The 22807-nt window shown below is 36.2% G+C and overlaps 1 long non-coding RNA gene across 1 annotated transcript in view; it reads left to right on the forward strand.

The window, feature by feature from the left end:
- Nucleotides 1-22807, forward strand: part of LOC118189727 (uncharacterized) — a 117288-nt gene that overhangs the window by 8542 nt on the left and 85939 nt on the right. Inside the window, exon 2 of the long non-coding RNA XR_004758307.2 lies at nucleotides 20326-20520. This is a non-coding gene — a long non-coding RNA (uncharacterized LOC118189727). The remainder of the gene's footprint in view (nucleotides 1-20325; nucleotides 20521-22807) is intronic.

A 22807-nucleotide genomic window follows, 5' to 3' on the forward strand; every position in this document is an offset into this window, starting at 1 on the left:
CAAGGAAAAATTGTATTTCCTTAGAAAGTCCAATCCGAGTATGCAAGAATCAGTGATCTCTGCTACATATGCCGTGTGATGGTAAGCGACACTTCCAAACGTGATGTTAACATTTACTTTTCCGTCGATGTCGATCTTCTCACCGGACACAGTCTGGAGGGTAACGCAGGGCGGCGTCCAGATAAGTTTGTTTCCTAGTTGTTGAGCCAAATCTTTTCGGATGATGGTGACGTTGGCTCCTGTATCTATAGTCATATTGCACGGAATTAATATGTCCTATTATGAAAAGCCCATTACTGCCGCCTCTCACTGCAGAAATCTGAAGCGCTTTAAACGGGGGCTTTTCATTATCTGGCAACCTCCGCCCCGCGAGATGGCCACTAATTAGTTTCCCTGCTGCTTGTTAGAAGCGGTCTTAACATCAGTACCCTGGGGTGTTTTGCAGTTTCGTCGTATGTGTCCTTCAGCACCGCAATTCCAGCACTTAACGGTCGGTTTCTTCTCACCAATATTCCGTCTGAAGGCGTTCAGTTGTCTAGTTAAATCGTCAAGTCGAGCGGTGACTTGATCCCCTGGCTCCTGGACTTGAGCAGCTCTGACTGGGTGGCGGTCTCGACGAGTGGCTTGCTGGGCTGCCTGAAATTTCATGGCGTACACTAGAGCACTTTTTAAATCTTTTACATTCGCCATTCGTAGAGCTTTCTGTATTTCAGTATCTCGGATGCCGTCGATAAAGTATTGCAAGGACAGGATTTCCCTTGTTTCTGTCGGGCATTCCAAAAAGGCGAGATGGGACAGCCTTTCAACATCCGCGGCGAGCTCCTGAAGTGTTTCGGTAGGCTTCTGTTGACGAGATTTTAATTGGAACCTGCTGTAGTCTTTTAAACACTTCTCCCCAAAGCGCAACTCCAAGGCGCCGGACAGAGCTTCGAAATCTAACCTTTTGTTTTCGGGAAGAGTCTGAAGGATATCCGCTGCGTCGGCTCTTAGAGAAGCGGCGAGATGACAGGCCTTAGCTTGGGAATCCCATCCATTCGCATCCGCCACGATAGAAAATTGTGTCTTATACACCTGCCAGGAGGTCTTCCCATCATATGTGGATAGCTTCAGAGGTGGACGAGCAGGCATTGGTAAGAATTTAAAATCATCACTCCTGCTCCCTGCCGACGATACGAATTTCTTTAAAGTATCCATTTCTTTGGCAACTGCAGAAACTCTCTCATCAATTTGTTCTTTTACAGAAGAAACTCTTTCTTCTATTTCTTCTTTCACCGAAGAAACTCTTTCTTCAATATGTCCAACTTTATTTTCAACTGCGTCAATTCTGCCTTCCATAGCTTCAAATTTATTTTCTATTATGCAAGTAATTTCTCTTTTCATTTCTTCTTGACCAGCTTGAACGGCTTTCATTTCGTCCTTAACGGATTCCTGGCTCAATTTCATTTCTTCCTTAACGGATTCCTGGCCCAATTTCATTTCTTCCTTAAATGATGCTTGGCCAGCTTCCATCTTTTCTTGGAATGCAGCAAAAGCACTAATGAGCTGTCTCAATTGTTCTTCCATCGCTCTTGTTATTGGCATTCAAATCCCACCGCTGCCACCAAAAATTGTTGCGTGCGTACGGGTTCGTTATGAAATGAATGCACAAGTCCGATGAAAAATGAACAAAAATTTATTATTATCACAACAAAAATGCTTAAATTTTTTCAAATTATCATGCAGTATTACAATATCTCACAGTAGTTTTCTTTTAACTACTCAAATGTCAATAGAACGTAATTCAAAACAGCTAAAGAACGCTAATCCGCGAATTCGCTACAATCAACAACAGTAGTTTTCTAAACAACAACAAACTAAGCAACTACTACAAACTGAGATGTTTTCCTCCTTTTATAAGATTTTAAAATCACGCGCTAGAATTTTCCAGTACTTTCTCGAAATCAAAAAGAGATATATTTATTTATTAAATGTTAAATGCACGTGCTCTTGTATTTTCAATTTTCCGGCTTAGCTTTCTTTTAATATTCGTCACGCGCTGCACTGCGCGAGAAATAAAACCATTTAATTTCTAATTGAACTAACATTAGCTTTTTAAATACCAAATTCGTAACAGTATCAATAAAATTACATTTCAATTGAAAATTAGAGTTGCGGAAATTTTTGCTTTCAAATAAATTTTTGCTCTCAAGTGTAATAGTTTAAAAGAGAATGAGGGAAATGAAATTCTGAATGGAAATGAAATTCTAGAATGAGTGACAGAATTTTGCTTATTTCTTGAAGTTCTAAATAACCTCATCTAAAGTATTAAAATACAATCAGTTTGAAAGGCGGCAGTATTTTTGAGATTATTAATAAACATCAGTATTGAATATTTTGTATCGAAGATGATCGATGCCACCAATGAAGTCAGTCAGAATCGTGGCAGGGAAAATTCATTTGCTTTGGTCATATAAATGACATTATTTTTACGTATGACGCAAACAAAACATGCCACTTGATTTTTCAAATAAATTGGCTGCCTTTCCACATGCTCATTTCTTTTGGACTATAGAAAGTAATTTCTTTCCTCTACAGTTTTTGACCAGATGTATACCAAACAGACATTTTGGTCTGTTTGCCTATTCTTTGATCAGGGCTTCTCAACGTTTTCATGCTCCTAGAAACTTGGAATAGCAACGGCCTTGTTTCAGGAAATACTTACATAAAAATTATTATTATTATGTGTTTTGGCCTCCTCGGTGATTGCGGTGATTTGTGCCCAGAGGTCGCACCGCACAAAAGGCTAGTTGCGTTACAGAACGTAAGGGAAGCGGACACGCCAAAATGTCGGGAGTATTACCGCTAATTGAGGTAATTGCATCGTATCTGTCAGGTGGCAGAAAACTAATATGATGTATCAATTCACATGCCAGGTGGCAGAATATGTCTATCATGTACATGCCAGGAGGCATAACGCTTGTAAATATGCCAGGTGGCATACGACTTGTAAATAAATTGTAAATAAATGTACAGTAAGTATTTTGGTGCAATATATCAAGGAACACGCATCAACAACCTTCTGATCATTTGGATACGTACATTTTTTTCTGGTGACCCGGACGTGATTTGTGGAGATGAAGAATGGACGAAGAAAATTAGTGAGTTCATGACTGAAAAGCCAGGATTTAACGCGAAGAAATTCGAGGTAGGCCCTTTTTCATTTTTCCAGTTTTGAATAGAATTGTTGAATAAAAATCTTGGTGATTATTATAGTTGATAGAATCTAATGGTAAAATGGAGGCTATGAATAAGGCAAAGAAGTTGCGTACGGTGACGCGTAACTTAACTACTAAGTTGATGAGTAAAATAGATTCTGCATTGTTAGAAGAGGGTGAAACCGGGGATGAGAAATTAAAAGAATTACTCGAAATGTTACTTGAAAAATCGCAGTTGTTGAAACAATACGATTCTGAGATTGAAAAACTTATAATTACGGAACAGGAGTTAGAAACAGAAGTAATTTCCGCGCAGAAATATCAGGAAAGAATTATAAGTTTTAAATGTAAAATTCAGGAAAAATTAAGAAAAAACGCGTGTAAAGTTGAATCTAGAAATTCTAGTGAGGAAACTATATCCCCGAAGTTGAAAACTTGTGAAGTTAATACTTTAAAATTGCCAAAATTAACGATTACAAAATATTACGGTGATCCTTGTTCTTGGCTTGAATTCTGGAATCAGTTTAGTAATTCCATTCACCAAAACGAAAGTCTCAGTTCGGTTGACAAGTTTTGTTATTTAAAATCGCTTTTGGGAGGTTTAGCTTTAAATGCTATTAGTGGATTAACATTTACTAGTGAAAACTATACGGTGGCTGTTGATATACTAAAAAACCGTTTCGGCAGAGATGACCTGCTAATTAATGCGCATATGAATAAATTGTTGAGTTTAGAACCTGTAAAATATTCCGGAAATACGGCTTCTTTGAGGAAGCTTTATGACGATATAGAAATACAAATAAGGAATTTAAATTCTTTAAATGTTACTAGTGGTTCTTATGGACATTTATTATCCCCTATTTTGTTAAAGTTAATACCCGAGAATTTAACTCTAGAATTCACTAGGAAAAGAAGTGATAAACAAAATTTCGATGTTAATGAACTACTAACGTTCTTGAAAACTGAAGTGGAATGTAGGGAAACATCAATGATGTTAACGCGTTCTAAGAATTTTGATGTAAATGGAACATCAATACGAAACAAAAGTTCCCATCAAGGTTATCAAAATAAATCTTACATGCATTCTAAAAGAAATGATTACAGTACGAATAAGCAAGGTGCTTCAGTATTAACTAGTCGAAGCGAAACTCCCTCTAAACACTTTCAAAAATCACATTTTAATCGAAATCGAAAGTTCTCTACCCCGCCTAAGAAAGAGAATCAAAATGTCTGCATATTTTGTTTATCTGCTTGTCATATGAATCATGATTGCGCACTTGATTTAAAGGCTCGCCGGAAGGCATTAATGGATCGAGGTTTATGTTTTATTTGCTTTTCGAAAGGGCATACAAGGCGTTTCTGTGCTCATAAAGATGAAAAATGCAGACTGTGCAATGTCCAAGGTTTACATAATTCGTTAATATGTCACGCCGCATCGAAAGATTTAGAGACGGATACTTCCAATCAGACAAAACAAACGCCAATCCTTGAACCTTCTCTTTCGCTCTTATGTAATGAAAATAATAACAAAATTAAACCACCGATTTCCGTTCTTTTACAGACGTTTACGGCAACAGTTAGGTGTAAAGGGGGGAACGAAAAGGTATTACGTTGTATGCTAGATTCAGGGTCAACAAAGTCATTCATCTTACGAGAAGTGGTTGATTCACTGGGGTTGAAAATTATTAATAAAGAAGCGCTTATTATTTTCACATTTGGATGCAAAGATGCAAAAGAGCGCTTGTATGATATCGTAGAAATCGTATTGCAAAATGTAAGCCATCCCAGTAAAAAGATAAAAATTAACGCAATAGTCATTGATTCTATAACACTAGGGCAAGTAAAAGTTCCTTCTCGGTGGATACGAAAGATGGCGTTTGAGAAGGGAATAGAATTAGCAGATGCTGGTACGAGTGACGAAATTCAAGTATTAATAGGTTCGGATTATATTTGGGAAATTTTAGGAGAACGAAACGTGAAGATTTGTAAAAAATTAGTCGCAACAGAAAGCACTTTCGGTTTTGTGATTCAAGGCAAGGACGAAGGATCAAAGTGTAAGGACGCAAGAGTTAATCATATAACCGTTGTAAATGAGGACTTAGATTATGAAAGAGTTAAAAAATTATGGGAATTAGAAGCAATTGGGATAAGTTCGGATAAAGAAATATCTCTGTCAGATAAAGAAATTTTAGAGTCATTTGAACGAAATACAACTTACAAGAATAAAAGGTATGAAACTCGATTATTGTGGAAAGAGGGTGTTGAAGGTTTAAATAACAATCATGAAATCGCGAAACAGCGTTTACAATTTTTAAATAATAAGTTTCAGAAAAATAGCGAGCTATATTTAAAATATAATGAGATAATTAATGAACACTTGAGAGATGGTATAGTGGAACGGGTAGATACGTATTTAAATAGTAGTTTGAAAACGGGGTATTACATGCCTCATCACGCGGTAGTGCGCGAGCAGAAGGATTCTACAAAGGTTCGAATAGTTTTTGACGCTTCTTCTAAAAGTAAGGGAAATTTATCACTTAATGATTGTTTGGAAAGCGGACCTAATTTAAATCCTGATTTGCTAAAGATTATCATTAAATTCAGGGTACATTCAATTGCGTTTTGTGCCGACATTCAGCGTGCATATTTAGAGGTAGGCTTAGCTAAAGAAGATAGGGATTTTTTAAAGTTTTTGTGGATAAATGAAGAAGGGTCAAATCTCGATCACAGTAATTCCAACTTACAAGTTCTTCAACACAATCGAGTTCCTTTCGGGGTCAAGTGCTCACCTTATTTATTAACAGCTACAGTAAGACTGCATTTAAAAAAGTATGAAGATGCCTACGAAGAGGCATGCAATATGTTAAAAGAGCTTTACGTAGATGATTTAATTTCTGAGACAGTTAATGTAGCAAAGGCCTTACATTTAAGCAAGGACATGATTTTCATTCTTAGCGAGGCCAGTATGAATTTACGTAGATGGGTTTCAAACTCACCTGAGCTGAATGAACTGTGGAAACTTAATGGAATTGACTCTCGTGAAACATCTGAAGACTCTTTGGTACCGTTGAAAGTTTTAGGTCTTATCTGGGACAATGTCAATGATAATTTGAAAATAGATGTATCTCAGTTTGAGAAGTTACAAAATCTCAAAGTAACTAAACGCATCATTTTAGCAGCATGTGGTATGCTCTTTGATCCCTTAGGAATTATGAATCCATTTACTGTTCTAATTAAACTCTTAATGCAAACTATGTGGGAAAAGGGTATTCAATGGGACGAAAATGTTCCCTTTGATACAGAATTCATATTTCAGGAATGGTTAAAAGAAGTTGAAAAAATAAAGTTTTTCGAAATTCCCAGACAGTACTTCAGTGATATGTGTTGGAAGTTTATAGAAGTTCACATATTTTCTGATGCCAGTCCCAAGTGTTATGGTGCTGTAGCATATTTTAGATTTAAGAAGAAAAATAAATGTAAAACAAGTTTCATAGTGTCGAAATCCCGTTTGGCTCCATTAAAAAGGGTAACACTCCCTAGGCTTGAACTTTTGGGAACATTAATTTCTGCAAGATTAGGTTCGTATTTGCAATCGATATTTCCGCAGTTGGATAAGGGAAATATATTTTACTGGACTGATTCCCAAATTTGCATTCACTGGATCAAGGGATCTGCCAATGAGTGGAAACAATTTGTTAGAAATTGTATGGTAGAAATCAAGGAGAAAACAATTTTAAACGACTGGTACTTTTGCAGTGGGAAGACAAACCCTGCTGATAAACTTACTAGGGGGATGGATGCTGAAGCTCTAATTAATGATAGTGATTGGTTTTCTGGGCCACCCTGGCTTTCAGAAGTAGATATTCGACATCACATAAACGAAATGAATACCGAAGCTGACTTGCAAAACGTTAGTGAAGAACGAAAATGTGTTACTTTGAAAACATTTACACGGAGGGTTGCATTTAATGTTATCCGCAATAAGACAGAAATACTGGATAATAAGTGCAAAAAATGAAATTAAAAAATGCATTTGGAAATGCATAAAATGTTGCAGAGTACGAGCAGTAACATCTATTCAATTAATGGGAGAACTACCTGCAAGTAGAGTGATTCCAAGTAGAACCTTTTCAAAGGTTGGCGTTGATTATGGCGGCCCATTTTCTGTGAAAATGAAAAGGGGAAGAGGTATAAGACCAATTGAATGTTATGTCTGTATTTTCGTTTGTTTAGCTACAAAGGCTATCCATTTAGAGATTGCTAGCGACTTATCAGGTGAAGCATTCCTAGCTGCTCTAAAACGATTTGCTTCGAGGAGGGGAAAACCTCAAGAAATAAGAAGTGATTGTGGAACTAATTTTATAGGTTCAAATAAAATCCTCAAGGAAGCAGTTTCATCTGTCCAGTCAACCTCAGAATTTCAAAGGTGGTTAGCAAATGAAAACATAAGGTGGATATTCAACCCGCCAGCTGCTCCACATCATGGTGGTATATGGGAGGCAGCTGTTAGATCTATGAAGCTGCATCTAAAGAAATGTGTTGGAACTCAAATTTTGACTTATGAAGAGTTTCTAACTCTAATTGCACAAATTGAAGCATGCTTAAATTCGAGGCCAATAACACCTGTCTCCAGTGATCCCAATGATTTGACAGCTTTGACTCCTGGACACTTTATTATAGGGACTTCTTTAACAGCTGTTCCGGAACAAGATTTAACCGAAGTACGAGTGTCTCCATTGCAAAGATGGCAACTAACACAGCAGATGTTCCAAGGGTTTTGGAAGCGGTGGTCTAAAGAGTACCTGTGCCAACTACAGCAGCGTAGCAAATGGAGACAGCCTAGCAGAAATATTCGCCTAAATGACTTCGTTCTCATTAAAGAAGATAATATGCCTTCATTACGTTGGAAACTCGGGCGAGTAATAGAAGTGTTTCCTGGAAGAGACAATAATGTCCGAGTGGTTAGACTAAAAACTGTGCACGGGGACATTAAACGTCCTATTACCAAACTGTGTCTTTTACCAGTTGAAGAACATTAACTTAAGTGTTTGGTTTATATTGAATATGTTTTATTATTATTTTCATTTCTTATTGTACTAATAATTTTATTTGTTTGTTCTAGTTTAACCCTCATAGTTAACGTTTCAATATAGTAAGATATAAGATGTTTTGCTAGAAGATTGGTAAGTGTAACATGTAATTTTATACGTTTTGAAGGTTTTTGTATGCTTTCAGTTTCTATATTTTTCATTTACTTGTTTGCATATATTGAAGATTGTATTAAGATGAATGTAATTCATCGGGGGGGGGGGAGGATGTTTTGGCCTCCTCGGTGATTGCGGTGATTTGTGCCCAGAGGGCGCACCGCACAAAAGGTTAGTTGCGTTACAGAACGTAAGGGAAGCGGACACGCCAAAATGTCGGGCGTATTACCGCTAATTGAGGTAATTGCATCGTATCTGTCAGGTGGCAGAAAACTAATATGATGTATCAATTCACATGCCAGGTGGCAGAATATGTCTATCATGTACATGCCAGGAGGCATAACGCTTGTAAATATGCCAGGTGGCATACGACTTGTAAATAAATTGTAAATAAATGTACAGTAAGTATCTTGGTGCAATATATCAAGGAACACGCATCAACAACCTTCTGATCATTTGGATACGTACATTATGCTTCCTACTTTTCAATAAATTTCATACTAATATATATTGTTTCGTTGTCTGATTTAAGCATAGAAGCTTTCTAATATTTATTAACGTTCTAGTTTAACCCTCATAGTTAACGTTTCAATATAGTAAGATATAAGATGTTTTGCTAGAAGATTGGTAAGTGTAACATGTAATTTTATACGTTTTGAAGGTTTTTGTATGCTTTCAGTTTCTATATTTTTCATTTACTTGTTTGCATATATTGAAGATTGTATTAAGATGAATGTAATTCATCGGGGGGGGGAGGATGTTTTGGCCTCCTCGGTGATTGCGGTGATTTGTGCCCAGAGGGCGCACCGCACAAAAGGTTAGTTGCGTTACAGAACGTAAGGGAAGCGGACACGCCAAAATGTCGGGCGTATTACCGCTAATTGAGGTAATTGCATCGTATCTGTCAGGTGGCAGAAAACTAATATGATGTATCAATTCACATGCCAGGTGGCAGAATATGTCTATCATGTACATGCCAGGAGGCATAACGCTTGTAAATATGCCAGGTGGCATACGACTTGTAAATAAATTGTAAATAAATGTACAGTAAGTATCTTGGTGCAATATATCAAGGAACACGCATCAACAACCTTCTGATCATTTGGATACGTACATTATGCTTCCTACTTTTCAATAAATTTCATACTAATATATATTGTTTCGTTGTCTGATTTAAGCATAGAAGCTTTCTAATATTTATTAACGTTCTAGTTTAACCCTCATAGTTAACGTTTCAATATAGTAAGATATAAGATGTTTTGCTAGAAGATTGGTAAGTGTAACATGTAATTTTATACGTTTTGAAGGTTTTTGTATGCTTTCAGTTTCTATATTTTTCATTTACTTGTTTGCATATATTGAAGATTGTATTAAGATGAATGTAATTCATCGGGGGGGGGGGAGGATGTTTTGGCCTCCTCGGTGATTGCGGTGATTTGTGCCCAGAGGGCGCACCGCACAAAAGGTTAGTTGCGTTACAGAACGTAAGGGAAGCGGACACGCCAAAATGTCGGGCGTATTACCGCTAATTGAGGTAATTGCATCGTATCTGTCAGGTGGCAGAAAACTAATATGATGTATCAATTCACATGCCAGGTGGCAGAATATGTCTATCATGTACATGCCAGGAGGCATAACGCTTGTAAATATGCCAGGTGGCATACGACTTGTAAATAAATTGTAAATAAATGTACAGTAAGTATCTTGGTGCAATATATCAAGGAACACGCATCAACAACCTTCTGATCATTTGGATACGTACATTATGCTTCCTACTTTTCAATAAATTTCATACTAATATATATTGTTTCGTTGTCTGATTTAAGCATAGAAGCTTTCTAATATTTATTAACGATTATGGAGTGAAAAAGAAAGAAATCAAGTTGTTTCTTCAAGAGACTGCATAAGAAGATGTTTATGCATGCGCAAAAATAACTTAAGTGTTAAGACGATTGACATGTAAATGATTAATACTGATATAGAACGCATTCATAATGTAATGGTATAGCTATATGGTAAGATGACAGACCACCACAACTACTATTAGGTCGATAATGAGAAGACTAAATTTGTTGCAAAAAATATCGAGAGAAAAAAAATAATATAAGATGGAAAGTCGTTGCAATGTAAAAGAAATTTACATTTCATAGAAATAATATTTTTTTAAAATCAGTTCTAGATAATAAAATTTATTTCCAATAAGAAATTTCCAAAAATATGTCATATGTACATCTTCCGAATGTAAAACTAAACTATACATATTCGTACAAAAAAAGGTAAAAAATATGTTAACATGTGAGCTTGCTAAACGGTTTGAAATACACGCCTGGAAATAGTGCTTTGTTAATAGATTCCAGCTGCCACATTGAGCTAGTTGTTGGGAGGCCTGCTCCTATATCTTCGGATCCGAGTTCAAAACACAGAAAAAAGATGGATATTTTTAAGCGAGTAACGTTTTGCGCCATGGAGATACTTGAAATACACTGGTGTGCAAAATTAAGGACGAAGTCGAAAAATTAGCATATCAGCTGAACGAAGAGGCAGAGCGGACAGAAAGACCAATAAGGAGATTAAGTAAGGTGATATACGGTAGCACATGCGCAGATATGCAGGTAGACGTAATTGGGGAGTGTCTGAGTAGTATAAAGCATGTTGTCGGTGTAAGATCAGTATTTCTGACAAAGAGATTGCACGCCGTATAGCAGTTAAAATCACACCGAGTTGCTGCCTCAGCGAGAAATGGCGAATAATCAATCTGTTAGACGATATCTGGATGCTTTTACCCGAGGTCGAATCATTGGGAAGTTGGAGGAAGGCCGCAGTGTGACAAGTGTGGCTGCAGAGTTCGGAATTGCTCACAGCATCGTTTCACGACTTTGGAGACAATTTCAAACTACAGGAACAGCTATCCGGGGGTTTAGTAGTGGTCGTCCACGAGGAACCACACCCGCAGATGACCTGTATATTCCCTTACAGGCCAGAAGAAACAGGCGACAGACAGCGGGAGAAATCGTTAGATACACGACACAAGCGACTGGACGACCGATATCGCGTTTTACCGTGGCCAGAAAACTGCACGGTGGTGGTCCGTTTGCACGACGCCCTGTACGGTGTGTACCTCTAACGCCTGCCCATCGGAGAAGGCGTTCTCTGTGGTGCCGGGAACACCGGAATTGGAGAGACAATGAATGGGGACGAGTACTCTTTACAGATGAGAGCAGATTCAGTCTGAGGAGCGATTCTCATCGCATACTCATCTGGAGAGAGCGGGGTACCCGCAATCATCCCTCGAACATCATTGAAAGGGACAGGTATGGAGGTGGCCGTGTTCTCGTTTGGGGAGGCATCATGCTTGGTAGTCGTACAGACCTTCACATCTTCGACGCAGGTTCAGTCAACGGGACCCGTTATTGTAACGAGATTCTTCTTCCATATGTGCGTCTTTTTAGAGGCGCTATGGGTCCGCAGTTCCTTTTCATGGACGACAATGCACCATGTCATTGCACAGTAGCTGCCGAACAGCTCTTAGAGAGTGAGGATATTGAACGTATGGATTGGCCGGCACGATCTCTGGATCTCAATCCCATCGAACATGTATGGGATTTTCTAGGCAGACGCTTGGCAAGCTCGTACCTTACCACCAGTAACGATTCCGGAGCTTCGATTGGCGCTGCAAGACGAATGGGCAGCAATGCCTCAACAACTCATTGACACCCTCATTCTCAGCATGGGCAGACGCTGTGAAACCTGCCTAGCAGTCAGGGGAGATCAAATCCCCTATTAAAGACCGGATGTTTCTTGCTGGACACCCATCACAGGGATGTTTCGGCCTTCAGTCGCATTGCGCTCCATGCTACGTTTTCAATAAAGCTTCTTTTATCCCTCTGATTTCTCTTTTAGTAAGTGTTGCTTACATTACTCATGTCCTTACGTATTGGGTATCTTACGGTATTAAATGTGTTGATTTGGAAAGCTTTTGTACAAAGTTATATTGAAAAAACCGTCTCGTCCTTAATTTTTGCACACCAGTGTGTTCCTAAGCTTAAAATTCTCTCGAAAGGTCTGCAGTAGGGCAAGAACAACGAGAGGTATCTGTGTCCGTTTATTGGAGGTTGCTTCTTTGCGTACCACCTATTCTTTGCTTGAGTACCACCAGTGGTACGCGTACCACTGTAATATGTATAGTTGAGAATCCCTGCTGTGGTCGAAATCGTGCGGGATTCCCCGTTTTGTCATTTGATTTTTTATCTTGTGGTCGAAATCGTGCCGTTTCATCAGCTGCTATTTCCTTTTTCCCTCATCTGCACCCCTATTGAAAAGAATGCTAAATTTTACCCGAATCATCCCCTTTACAAAAAATCGTTGCTGAGAGGTTTATTTGCTGAGACTATGGGCATTAACTGATAAATGCTAGTTGGCTTGTTACACTTAATAATCTGATCAATACACATGCCTGTGTAAATTTGCCTTTTGATATTTTTGTTTATCTCATTTAAAACACAATTAAGAGTTTATCGAAAGCTGAATTTATTGAAATCAGAAATGGTCATTCAGCTGTAATATTCAAAAGTAGACCATATGCATTAAAAAGAAGTTTTAAAATGACAACAAACGCTGGATTTGCCGAAAAAGTCACTGTAGCGGAATTTTATTGACAAATTTTGTAGACGACATATTTTGAGAAGGAAACAATATTCACATAGAAGATCGAGATAAAGAATATATCACAAAGTAGAGCTCGAGATAATTAGCAAGATTTTGTTACAGAATTTCTTAAACGTGAATTTGTGAAATCTTTGGAATTACGCTTTCGAAGGTAGTTTGTGAAGTTTAAGGGCGGAAATCTCATCCTTGAATATTATGCCGTTTCTGGACAGCTATCCTCTGTTAACAAGGACCTAATAAAAGAAGTTGTTATTGAATATACATACTACAGTGTTCATGATCTATCAGACATATTAAATATTCCCAAAAAATACAGAACACGATCACTTAAAGAAAACTGAATATGTAAGTCACCATGTTGTATAGTTACCCCATACTTTAACAAAGCAGAATACTCTTGCTAAAGTTGCGGTATTTGATTCGCTGCTGAAAAGAAAAAAAAAAAAAAAGGAGTTTCTTTTTTTAAACCACTAATTACTGGAGAAGAGAAGTGGTTACTGTATAATAATGTTACAAAAAATCATAAGACAGACTTAAAGAAACTCCATTATTATCACCGAGACTGATGGGACTGCATCGAGAGGGATGCGATGCGTATGATAGGACTACAAAGCAATTGTAGCTACCCAATCAGACAATAAATATGGAAAAATACATTTCTAAAATGGCAGTTTTAAAAGCAGAAATTAAAACAAAAAGCTCACTAAGGAATCATCGACGAGGTCTTGTCTTATACTATGATAATGCTCGGCCAAACATTTTGATAAATGTCAAGCAAAAACTTATTAAGAATGGCGTTTTGAGTATGGCGCCTCTTATTCACTAGGCTTCCCTTCTCCGGATTTTCATCTTTTCATGTCACTTCAAAACCCTCTAAGCGTCCTGGACTTACTTTCCCTAAAGCCTGTCAACAGCACTTCGGTAACTTCTTTTCTAATAACCGTAATGACATTTCAAAAAAAGGAAATTTTCAAGCTGCAGGAGAGCAAGCACAAAGGCCGAAAAATAAAATAGTACTTAGTATGTGATTCAAATTTTCTTATGTTTTCGTACTGTTTTATTTGTCTTTATCATAAAAAAAACTGCAGAATTTTTCGAATGGCCTAGTATTTACCCCAGTATAGCCATAATTTAATTTACAGTTTACGGAAGATCTGCAATTTATACTGCGATTTAAATTCTATTAGTAAGAATTGGGATGTTAAATATCATTTTTCAGTTAAGAAAGTACATGTCTGACAAGAATGAAAGAAACGAGTACTCCATCTTTGTTTTAAATAGACAAGAAACCTATGATTGAAAAGCAAATTCTAAACTTCGAAATCTTATTTTAGAATAATTTTCTTTTTATAAATATGAAAACAAATGCATTTGTTTACGTTTATAAATACAATAAAAGGAAAAAAGTCACATATATACACAAATATATATTTATTTCCATGCCAATGAAAAAAGATGCATTTCTTTTGTTATTTAATGAAACTATGATTGATACTTTTCTGTTTCGTTTTTATTGTCGTTCTCTTCTTGAATCCATGTCTTCCAAATTATAAAAATGTACTTAATTCGCTTTTGAACGCATCCTTCGCATAATTCTATTCACTCGATTCTCAGGTCAAAGATTTAAATATATCCTCTAAATTCCGATTTATTGCGATTCTAGATTTCTGCTTCGAAACTTTTAGCGAATTTTAAATTTCCCTTGGTTGTTACCAAGTAAAACTAAAAAACCGTTAAAACATACAAAATAAGAGAAACCAAGTCGTGTAACTCAGAATAATCTAGGATGATCTTGCAGTCATAAAACACATGTCTTTATCTTTGAAAAGATACAAATGGTCCTTAGGGATTGCTGTCTAACCAACGAAAATTAAAGCCATGTAACCATAAATGTTTGCTAAGTCCCTTAACAGCGCTCGCTAGGGAGTCGTAGGATTTTTGCAGATCTTCGCAAGCAAATAAAAGATTGATTTTTGCGAAAGTGATTTTTGAATATAAATTCTTTTGTACTTCATGTTTTTTAATTAATTATTTTGCATAAAATTACATTCATTTATTTATTGCTCTTTCATTTACACAGACGTCTAATACTAAAATTTTTTGTAAAATAAAATATATATATATGTATATAAGATTTTTATAAGTATTTAATTGCGTATGATATATTAATTTACTAACCAGTTCTTACAATAATAATGAAAAATTCACTAGAGTAAGCATTTAAAGTGATTGATTAAACAAAAAAAGGTAATCATAGTTGTCTGGATGAAAGACGCTAAACATGCAAGATGACGTTTTGTACATTGGCTCGAAAAATTAAAGGAATAACTGTAATAGTTGTTTTTTGTTATTTATACTAAACGAAGCGCATTTAAAAACAGTTGGTTGATAGCTCAAGGTAAACATCTTCACGTAGTCCAAAAGGATTCACCTTCAAAACACGGAAAAAGATTAACCCTATTGGACCTTATCTATGAATTCTATTGTTTCTTCCTTTCTCTCTACAAACACGGAAGACTGTACGAAGAGCTGGATAAAAATTTTGCGTGTAGAACATCAGACATGCAATTGAGAAGGTATCTGATGCATTATGAGAAATGGATCTTGCTTGCGAGAATGGAAACATGGCAGACACTGACACAAATCTGTAAAAATCTAAAAGCAGCCAAGAACGTCATGTTAGATGTCTGGAAACTGTTATGAAGACATTGGTTATGAAGGCAGACAACACGATCAACGTACATGAATGCCAAAATAGTCTCTCAAGATCGTTGTGGATTAGTGATTGCTAAAAGAAATGGACCTCTTACGTCAGCTTAGATTGCAAATGTAACTACAGCTACAGAATTTCGGCTATCTAGATATATCATGAGTTGAAGGCTGTATAAAGAGAGCAGTATGCAATAAAGCCAAGATTTATGTCTTACTAAGTCGGGCTGCGAAATACGCCCGGTCACAGATATCCTCCTGTTTAGAATATCAGGGACTGGAACCGATATCTTTCCCCTGGGGTGTCTTATTTTTGTTTAGAGAATGGTTCTAGCTGGTTATAATCTATAGGAATCAAATATCAAGTAGTAAGTCTGAAAACATCTATGAATAGCATCCTTAAAAATGTGGTAGAAGTTATGGTACAGGCTAGTGTCACTTTCAATGCCCGCAGTAATCTAACCTTTTTCACTAGTAAAACTGTGAATGAACCTCATAAAGATAAGACTATTGTTTCTTAAGCAAATTATGTAGAAATGTATTTTGAAAACGTCCTCCTAATGGATGATAATATTTAATTATCAATCAATTTGAAATCTAGTGGAAATGGTAGAAAGATATCCAGTAGAGTGGCCTGTATATTCTCGGGATTTAAATCCTTATAAAGTTTGTGTGGGACACATTAAGATGCCGACTTGCATTACTGCAGCTCCCGGATAGCATTCTGTAAAGATTCAGGTTATTAATCGTGATTGTACTTTGTTACAGAAGCAACTCCTGGACACAGTATCCACTGAGAGCTTCGCGAAAAAGCCTCCATTAAAATACCGAAATCAATGTGCACAAAACAATCCACGGCCCCGGGGTGCCACGAAGGTGCATTTAATATACAATTTTTTTTTACAAAATAAAATATGTAAGCATGATCTTACTTCATAAACTAACGGATGTGAAGTATAGAAAGAATCTAGAGGCTTCCTCCTGGCACATATTGCCTCTGCATGACGCACAAGACTTTAAATTTCTCTTTCACGCGTTCATAGCGGAATTTCGAAGAGCTTTTATTACACAAAGCATGAAATGCTTTATGTTTCTATTTTAATCCACCTGTTGTTGGTTAAAAGACTGAGCGAATTAAAACAATATAATAATTTTCCGAAAAAAATCTAAAGTTGATCTTTTACGCACGCTCATATAGTGAATTTCCAAATTTTGCTACTGAGCAAAACATAAGAGTTTAAAGTAATGCTTTAAATTTAAACTTTGTGTTAGTGATCAATACACTGGGCAAGGCAAAAGCAGTAATCGTATCTTTTAATAATTTAAAGCTTTATTTAAATTTTTTAAATTATATAATTTAAAATATACACTGGTGTGCAAAAATTAAGGACGAAGTCGAAAAATTAGCATATCAGCTGAACGAAGAGGCAGAGCCGACAGAAAGACCAATCAGGAGATTAAGTAAGGTGATGTACGGTAGCACATGCGCAGATATGCAGGTAGACGTAATGGGGGAGTGCCTGAGTAGTATAAAGCATGTTGTCGGTGTAAGGTCAGTATTTCTGGCAAAGGGATTGCACGCCGTATAGCAGTTAAAATCACACCGAGTTCCAGCCTCAGCGAGAAATAGCGAATAATCAATCTGTTACACGACATCTGGATGCTTTTACCCGAGATCGAATCATAGGGAAGTTGGAGGAAGGCCGCAGTGTGACAGGTGTGGCTACAGAGTTCGGAATTGCTCACAGCATCGTTTCACGACTTTGGAGACAATTTCAAACTACATGAACAGCTATCCGGGGGTATAGTAGTGGTCGTCCACGAGGAACCACACCCGCAGATGACCGGTATATTGCCTTACAGGCCAGAAGAAACAGGCGGCAGACAGCGGGAGAAATCGCTAGACACACGACACAGGCGACTGGACGACCGATATCGCGTTTTACCGTGGCCAGGAGACTGCACGGTGGTGGTATGTTTGCACGACGCCCTGTACGGTGTGTTACCTCTTACGTCTGCCCATCGGAGAAGGCGTTCTCTGTGGTGGCGGGAACACCGGAATTGGAGAGACAATGAATGGGGACGAGTAAGCTTTACAGATGAGAGCAGATTCAGTCTGAGTAGCGATTCCCATCGCATACTCATCTGAAGAGAGCGGGGAAGCCGGAATCCTCCCTCCAACATCATTGAAAGGGACAGGTATGGAGGTGGCGATGTTCTCGTTTGGGGAGGCATCATGCTTGGTAGTCGTACAAACCTTCACATCTTCGACGCAGGTTCAGTCAACGGGACCCGTTATTGTAACGAGATTCTTCTTCCATATGTGCGTCTTTTTAGAGGCGCTATGGGTCCGCAGTTCCTTTTCATGGACGACAATGCACCATGTCATTGCACAGTAGCTGCCGAACAGCTCTTAGAGAGTGAGGATATTGAACGTATGGATTGGCCGGCACGATCTCTGGATCTCAATCCCATCGAACATGTATGGGATTTTCTAGGCAGACGCTTGGCAGCTCGTACCTTACCACCAGTAACGATTCCAGAGCTTCGATTGGCGCTGCAAGACGAATGGGCAGCAATGCCTCAACAACTCATTGACACCCTCATTCTCAGCATGGGCAGACGCTGTGAAACCTGCCCAGCAGTCAGGGAAGATCATATCCCCTATTAAAGACCGGATGTTTCTTGCTGGACACCCATCACAGGGATGTTTCGGCCTTCAGTCGCATTGCGCTCCATGCTACTTTTTCAATAAAGCTTCTTTTTATCCCTCTGATTTCTCTTTTAGTAAGTGTTGCTTACATTACTCATGTCCTTACGTATTGGGGATCTTACGGTATTAAATGTGTTGATTTGGAAAGCTTTTGTACAAAGTTATATTGAAAAAAACCGTCTCGTCCTTAATTTTTGCACACCAGTGTATATAAATCATATTATGGCCAAATGATAGTTTTTATGGAAATTTACAACTTTATTTTAATTAATAACTGATATTTCTTATTCCGAATGTTACATATCGGATGCATAATTATTATAATTTTATATTAATGAGGTTTGGAATTATTAAGTTTTTAAATTACGAACATATTGTAGATGATGTACATTGTAGTCTCAAGTTTTTGAAGTTTCAGAAAGCATTTATTGTGTCATAATTCAATTTGAATATATTTTTAAATTTTTAATCTCATTAATATGGGGCAATTTCCCCAAACATATACTTTAAATTAAATTAGGTGTGGGAAATATTTAATCTGATCAGAGAGCAAAGCCAGTGGAAAAGTCTTTTATAAATGTTCAGAAATTCTGAAAAAAATACTGGAATTAATATAACTATCGCATAACTTAAAAAGACTATAAAAAGAATTTAACTGAAATTTCGAAAATAAGCAGAATGATAGCATTTAATCTAAAAGATATTTATTATGAAAATTTTATTTATGTATTTTTAAGTACGTTCTTGTAAAAGCGCTAATTTTAGCTTCCAGTTAAATTGTAGTATTTCAGTTCAACTGGAATAAAGGGCAATAATTCTATTTCAATTACTGTAATATTTTTAAAAACGAAAATCTTTTCAGAAAAGAGAAATAAATGAAGTCAAAAAGGGGAGGGGTGCAGGTATTCAAAAAATATTTTTTTAATATTTTGGCAAAATTTTCTTCGCAACAATTCTACTTTTTTGAAATAATATAAATGAAAAAGGATTACTTTGATTTCTGGAAAAACATTTAATTACGCTAAAGTAACTATACTTTTCATTGAATTCTCGTAATAACTACTAATTGCTCTTAGAGCTATAGTTCAGTCAATGTTTTAAAAGCCATCTCATTTTAAGACTTTTTTTTTTTTCTTTTTCAGATATCTGTTTTCAAAATTTGTAAATACTAATATTCAAAAATTTAAACTGGAACAAATCTAAATTCCTAAATTGTTTCCTAAAATTAAGGTGATAACTATTACACAGCTCCACATATTTTTACTATTGTTCTGTCACAGAGATGAAATATTTTTTCTAACTAAATTTAACATCTTAAGCACGAATATGAATTTTATTTTCAAATATAGATTTTTGTTTAGAATGGAGCATTATTTATAATCATGATTTGTTAAGCTCAAGAAATAATTAACTTGTGCATATTTCCACAAATACTGTTACGTTACTAGTGCACTGCTGGACGTTTAGAAGTGTTTATTTAACAGTCAGATTGTGGTAACAAAATACCCTACTCTTTTTTTAATCCTACTTAAAAAAGAAACAATCGAACTTTGTTAACCTCATTTTCGTGATCAGCATCCCAAATTAATAAATATCGTATTTTTATGCTATAAAATGTTTGTAGAAAAATGTTAAAAAACAGTATTGAACTCAATTTTCACAAATTTTCGTCGGCGAAACTTTAAAACTGAGATATTTTTGAACTGCTTTATTTTCAATGACGATGGATTTTACCACGATGATTTAGAACTGTGATGTTTTTTTCTTGCTTTTTTTGCTCTTAATGTTTAGTACAACGATGTTTTCGCCTTACATTATTTTTTTCGTGACGTTTCCATAGGCAGTGCATTTGCCGCAATGATTTTGTCAGACACCTTTATTCCCGAACCCAAAATTTCATGTGTGAGCTTCTGAGGACTCTGGCAAGACTTACAGTGTCGACGGATAATGATGTATTCATCTAAACTTCTAGCCCTTGCAAAAAGAAACGATGTCTCCACTATATCTCATTATGAGGCACGTGCTCTGTCATCAGGTACGTAGTCTGTTTATTTGTATTGTTTAGATTCATAGATATTTTATTTTTAGTTTCTGTTACTTCTCCGGAAATTCATGTAAATGCTAATTCTGCGTAAAAATGTTATACTAAATATTGCATATATTATTATAGGTATGCAAGCTAAAAAATTAACACATTTTCAGTTAATTCAGCAACTGAAAGGAAACGTAAAATTTATTTGAGGAACAACTTTTCATGTAGCAAAGATAAAAACAAACACATTTTCGCGCAATCTATCAATCAAAAAGTGTTATGTGTTCAAATCAACGGTACATAATACTTGTATATGCACCTAAAATTTGAAATATTAAGCATTGAAATACAAATGCTGAAAACTGTAGATGGATGTTATGGACGAAAGGTGCTGTCATTTGAATCTAGATTGTTTAAAAGCACTACAGTCATGAATGATAGCATGTTGTCTAAGGATACCAAAGTGTAATGCTAAATCTTCCTTTTGCGAGAAGAAGATTATATTACATGTCTCTGGCGAAAAATAGTCAATAAATCGGGACATTCTTGAACTTGTATTGATACGGGTGATGTAAGCAAGTAACATACTTGTCCACCACCAAAAGAATAAAAGGCAGTTCGTACATTTTTGGACGAATTGGCTTTGCTATTGAAAACAATTGTCTGCTTCGAAGTTTTCATTTTAACTGCAACTATATTTTTGAAAATATAAATTATGGTTTGCTACTTAGCAATTTTGTTTTCATGCAAAATGGCGCTTTTAAAGAAGCAATGGATAGAAGGCAATGGTTGTGTTGTTCTTTCCGAAGAAAAGTATTCGTATCAGTTATTAAATAACTCTATGAAAGCCATAGTTTTTTGGTATCTAAAGCTACGATAGTAGTATTGTCAACAAGAGAGGAAACTAACGTCAAAATTTGGTTTCAAATGGAAAATTGTTCCAAATACATATCGAAAGAAAAACGGAATATTTCGAACGTTGCAAAGGTAAGATCTTTAACATTTAAAAAAAATATATGTCAATTCAACGGATAGTTGTAAATTCATTAAAATGCTCCGTGTCAAATATAAACAATGTGATTAATGCTGATTTGAATCTTAAAAAGATTAAAAAAACATAATATGCATCATCTTTCACCATAAAATATCACCGAACGCCGAACGCACTGCAGAATTCTTTATGAGAAACATTTATTCGAACCAAAATGGAAAACTGTTGTCACAATAGAGGAATCTTGGGTGCATGTAAAGGACTGCAATTAAAATATATCCATTTATTATCACCAAAGAAGAGAAATCAGTCTTAAAACATCGTTGAAAGAATCTAAAGAAAGTTATTCAAAGGGATTTATGAGTGCTGCTGGTTTTTTATATAACGGCAAATTTAAAATATTGTGAGCGGAGAAAAATGTTAAGATCAACTCCATATATTATCAGAAACATATTTTATATCCAGTTTTCAAATATGTAATATCTTCTATTCACCCACAGTATTATCAATTAGCAGAACTCCATCAAAACAAAGTTAGCAGCCACACGTCAAAATCCACTGTTAATTTTCTGAAAATAAAATGGAACACGAAACGGGTATCTAGGCCATACCCCTCACTTACATCGCTACAAAATCTCCTAACCCGCGGATTTCCGAACTTTCAGACTTTGAAAAGCAAATTGGCTTTTCAAAGTCCTTACAACCTTCCTTTGACTCGTCGACTTACAACCTTCCTTGGACTGTTCAAAAGGAAAGGATTAAGTACCTCTTCCGATACTAGATTTTTTTGCTTGGAAAATTACGGGGTAAAAAGATAGTGAAGAATAAGGGTTATCCTACAGAACACTTAAAACGCAAACATTTTAGATAAAATATTAATTTAAATAATAAATACAAATCGTGTGAAAAATGTGTGAATAGCCACTGTACAAGTGCTGCTTTTCGTATATTATTTTTTAAATGATCAACATACGTCATCAACATTGAAGTCATTAATATGAAATTTTACTAAACAGCACTACAGATACATATAATTTAACTTCAAACATTTAATTCTAGGTTCTCTGGAGTAGTTTTCAGTTCTGATCCTAAATTTTCTCGAGTTCAAATTCGGAAAGCTTTCTGAGTCTGTTGTGAATCTTATCTGTTCAGTTCTTCAAATATGAGCAATATAAAAGAGAGCAAGGAAATAAAACTGTTTTAATCATAAAGGTTTTTCAATACAGCGATATTTGATGTCTAGGTTTAATGAGAACTAATTTAAGGCTATAACTTTTAAAAATAAAATGCACCTATATT

Source organism: Stegodyphus dumicola, chromosome 3, assembly GCF_044657685.1.
Source record: "Stegodyphus dumicola isolate Sdum_Otavi_A_Nest chromosome 3, ASM4465768v1".
Classification (NCBI taxonomy): domain Eukaryota; kingdom Metazoa; phylum Arthropoda; class Arachnida; order Araneae; family Eresidae; genus Stegodyphus; species Stegodyphus dumicola.